This window comes from Galeopterus variegatus, unplaced genomic scaffold (genome assembly GCF_000696425.1).
Source record: "Galeopterus variegatus unplaced genomic scaffold, G_variegatus-3.0.2 Scaffold2759, whole genome shotgun sequence".
NCBI lineage: Eukaryota > Metazoa > Chordata > Mammalia > Dermoptera > Cynocephalidae > Galeopterus > Galeopterus variegatus.
In genome coordinates, this window is record NW_007728870.1 from 245,956 (window position 1) to 250,743 (window position 4,788).

Genomic DNA, 4,788 nt, shown 5'->3' on the forward strand with positions numbered 1-4,788 from the left:
CCATGATTAATATTTGAGGCATTGCCAAACTGTTTTCTAAAGCAGCTATATTGGGAGTTCCGGTCAAGATGGTGGAATAGACGGTTCCCAGCATCACTCTCTCCCACAAATCAACCAGTTCACAACTATAAAAAATGTAACATCAGCCATTCTGGGGCTGCTGGAGCTCAGGAGAAGAGAAGGAGAGACCCACAGAGTTCATGAAGGTGGGAGAAACCACAATGAGAAAAAGAAAAAACTGCTCTGAGGGTTTCAGGCCACAGACGCTTTAAGGCTGGAGCTGCTGAGCACATGGAGCAGGAGCTTGCAGAAGACACAGCTGTGCCCATCAGATCGAGTTACTTGGAGGCAGCAGGGGAGAAGAGGGCCTTGGTGGCCCTCAGGACAGCAAGACCACTAATAGAGTTCCCATGGGCCCACGCAGGGGCAAGGAGCCCAAACAACTGAAGAAAGGGAGCCAGTGAGTAAACTCAAGGGGCCAGCACAGGGCCCATCCCATGGGAAGTGTTTGGAGCATGGGCGGTGGGGGAGACAAGCCCACCAGAAGAACACTGGGACAACAACAAGGACAGCCAACCTGCCCCCCAATCAGCATGGGACCACTCAGAGGAGACTGGGCAGAATTACATGGGGTGCAGTTTGATGAAAAAACTCAGGCCCAGATCAGAGTTTCTACACAACCCCAATCCACCAGGTCTCTGGAGAGCTGGAAGTACATATAAGGTTAACCATTAATCTCTGAGCTGCACAAAAAGCCTTCCCTAGGGAAATAGCAGCAAAGCAGAAATTTAGCTCAACCACACAGCTCAAGTACTGGCTCCCACAGGAAGTTCCCCTGTTTTAGAAGTAAGCAAAGGACAGCAAATTAGGGACCCAAGGCATGGAGAAGGGGACCAGACCCCCCTCCCACAACCAGGCACACTGCACCAGTGACTTGGGGCCTGCCCGGGGACCTGAGGCATTGAGAAGGGGACCAGAACCTACTCCCACATCCTGGCACACCACCAGCAGCTAGGAGCCCTGCTTGGGGACCTGGGGTATAGAGCGGGGACCAGAACCCCCTCCCACAACCAGGCACACCATGCCAGCACCTTGGGGCCTGCCTGGGGACCTGAGGCTTAGAGAAGGGGACTGGACACCCCTCCCACAACCAGGCACACTGTGCCAGCACCTCAGAGCCTGCCGGGTGACCTGAAGCATGGAGCTGGGGAGCAGATCCCCCTCCCACAACCAGGCATATGGTGCCAGTGCCTTGGGGCCTACCCAGGGACCCAAGGCATGGAGCCAGGATGAGACACATCCCACAACCAGGCACACCACCAGCACCAAGGAGCATGCCAAAAACATCACCTCCATGTGGGTGGCCCACCACAGCCACCATAATAACCATAGATGCCACAAAAGTGGGTAGACACCACAACTGCCACGCAGAAGGTCCACCAACCACTGGAGTGCATTGATGCAAGAAGAGTCACCAGCAGAGATAAAGAAGAGGTTGTCTTTCTTTACAAAGCCCATTTCAGAGTGACTGAAGAATTTGCTCTATGATAATCTTGAGGGAACTGATCACTCCTCTCAGTGTTGGACAGATCATGTAGGCAACAAATCAACAGAGTAGCCATTATTCTTTCAGAAGGAGAGAAGAAATCTAAGGTAATTAGGGAGGGAGTGGGGAGCGAGAGGGGGATGGGGAGAGATTGGACAAGGGGAGTAAAGAATAATTACGATTTGTAATAATATATATGCTAGTAATATTGATTTGGTCAACATACCTCAATGCTGAACCCCCAAAATATGTGTAATCAATTTTGATTCAATTAAAACATCTTTTTATGTGCTATTGGCCTTTTATTAAATTTATTAATTTATTATTGGCCATTTATTTATTTTTTTTATTTATTCTTTTGGTTTTGTATCAGAGACCATTGCCTAATCCAAGATCATAAAGATTTGCTCCTATGTTTCCCTTTAAAAGTTTCACAGTTTTAACTCTTACATTTAGGACTCTGATCCATCTTAAGTTAGTTTTTGTATGCGGTGTGAAGTAAGTATCCAACTTTATTCTTTTGCATGTGGATATCCAGTTGTTCCTGCACTATTTGTCAGAAAAACCATTCTTTCCCTATTGAATTGTCTTGACACTCTTGTCAAAAATCAATTGACTAGATATTTCTGGATTCTACCCCTCTATTTTGTCCCAAATGTAACTGATAAACCTGAAAGGCTTCAGGGAGAGAAAATGAATCCAAGCAATGGGAATTCTTATGTGAGTACAGCACAACCAACCAGCTTTGCCTCTCATTCCAGAAATGTTTGGTGGGTTCTTCACAGGTAGGCACTAGCTAATGGAAATGAACACTTGTCACCAATGGCCTTCAACAGGCCAAATAAAATTGTTCTTTTTTCAGTGTTTCCCCCTGATGTTTGTTTGACATACTGTCCACCTCCTAGAAACTCATCTTTGTTCTCCCCACCTCTCTGGTCATTCTCCTTCAGTCTACTTGACTAACTTATTTCTTCCTCCTCCCACTCACACCTTAAAAGTTGGTATTCCATAGAGATCCATCCTCAGCCCCTTCTTTTTATTTAAAGACTTCCGGTTGCCTCCAATATCCATTTTTGTCTTTTTTGCTAACAACCGAATCACAACTTTTAGCTAGACACGTTGCTTCAAAACTAAATGACTGTATGTCTCAAAATTAAAACTACGTTTCTTGCAATTATTTATGGACATATGACTAAATTCTGTCTAGTAATAAGGAAGGAAAAGTGCTGTGTGAATCTGGGAAATTCCTTAAAAGGTTAGGGTACCCATCCTTTATTTGCTCTTCTTCTTGCTGGTTTCCTGGAATGCAGCAGGATGCCTGGATCCCCAGTTGTCACTTTGGACTGTAAGGATGAGGGCCACACCCAATAAATGGCAGAGTAGAGAACATGAAGGAAGCCGTGTTCCTGATGGCTTTATGGAGCAGCCATAAGTCTGTGGCAGTATCCTCTGACTTTTTTGTTGAGAAGAGAAAAAAAGGCTTTTACCATTCTTAAGTCATGATCATTTTGGATTTTTTAAATTTTATGTATGAAATCTGACTGTAATTGATAAATCATTTGAAGGTTATATATCCATCAATCACTAAACAAACATTGAGCATCTCCCACCTATCCAATACTGTGCCAGGTATTATGGTGATATAGTTTCTGTCCTCATGAAGTCCACAGCCTAATTGAGAAGACATGCATACATATATGCAAACATAAGACCCCAAAGGGTAATTCATATAATAATATTATAAAAGATGGGCAGTGTGCCAAGGCAATATAGGAAGTAAAGCAATTAATCCTGTCAAAAATCTTAGGAAACTTCATGGAGAAAGCAGTTATTTGTATTGAGACCTGATAGTTTGTGAATAAGAGAAAAATTATCTTAGAGAATGTGGGATTCACAAATGTACAGACATGAAAGTTCATGGTTAGTTCAAAAAATGAGTTATTAGGTGTGATTAGAGAAAGGGCTGGTGTGTGTGTGTGACTCAGAGAGAGAGAGAGAGAGGAGAGAAGAGGTAGGGGTGGACGGGCGGAGACAGAACCTGGAAAGCAGTGAAGGATAAGGGAAGGAATAGCAATAGATATTTGAGGGAAAAATGAGTTAGGCTCTACATATTAAATTGAGAATTTATGTTTTAGGTTATGAATCATGGAGACAGAACCTGGAAAGCAGTGAAGGATAAGGGAAGGAATAGCAATAGGTATTTCAGGGAAAAATGAGTTAGGCTCTACATATTAAATTGAGAATTTATGTTTTAGGTTATGAATCAGAGATAGAAAATATGTTTTAACCCTTTTGTAAGAACCCTGAATCTACACCTAAGCTCCTCAAGAAAGAGTTACATAAAGTATTACAAATAACCTGCATGAGCTTGGGATGTGTGATTGTTAATTTTATGTGTCAGCTTGACTGGGCCACTGTGCTCAGTTATGTGGTCAAACATTATTGTAGATGTTTCTGGATGAGATTAACCTTTAAGCCAGTGGACTCTGAGTAAAACAGCTAGTCCTCCATCATATGTGTGGGCCTCATATAAGCAGCTGAAGGCCTAAATAGAATAAAAGACTGACCTTTCCTGGGCAAGGCAGAATTCTAGATCTCCCTGCCTTTGAACTTGAACTGCAACATCAGCTTGTGTCTCCATCCTGATGGCCTTTGAATTTGAACTGCAGCATTGGCTCTTCTCTGAGTCTCCAGCATTCTGGCCCATCCTGCAGATTTTGGATTTGCCAGCCTCCATAATCACATGAGACAATTCCTTAAAATAAATCTCTTTGTATATGTATACTGTTGGCCCTTGAACAATGTGTGTTTGAACTCTGTGGGCCCAGTTATATGCAGATGTTTTTCAATAAATACTGTACGGTACTGTAAATGTATTTTCTCTTCTTTATGATTTTCTTAAAACCATTTTCATTTCTCTAGCTTACTGTTTTATAAGAATACCTGTACATAATACATACAACATACAAAATATGTGTTAATCAACTATTTATTGGTAAGGCTGTCACTCAAAGGTAGGTTATCAGTTTTTGGAGAGTCAAAAGATAGACATGGATTTTCAACAGCAGGGGGGTTGGTGCCCCAACATCTGTTTTGTTCAAGGGACAAATGCATTCACATTTTATTGGGTCTGTTTCTCTGGAGAGTACCCTGACTAATACAGGAAGATAGAGCATTAGCATGTGAGAAATTATAAAAAGTTTTGAACCTTGACAATACCACTTTGAGGTAGGTGCTATTAT

General features: G+C 42.7%; 1 pseudogene; it reads right to left on the minus strand.

Annotated features, from left to right (window-relative positions):
* LOC103598858 overlaps window positions 1-4,253 on the minus strand; it is a 20,521-nt pseudogene extending 16,268 nt beyond the window's left edge.
* Window positions 4,254-4,788: the final 535 nt, after the last annotated feature.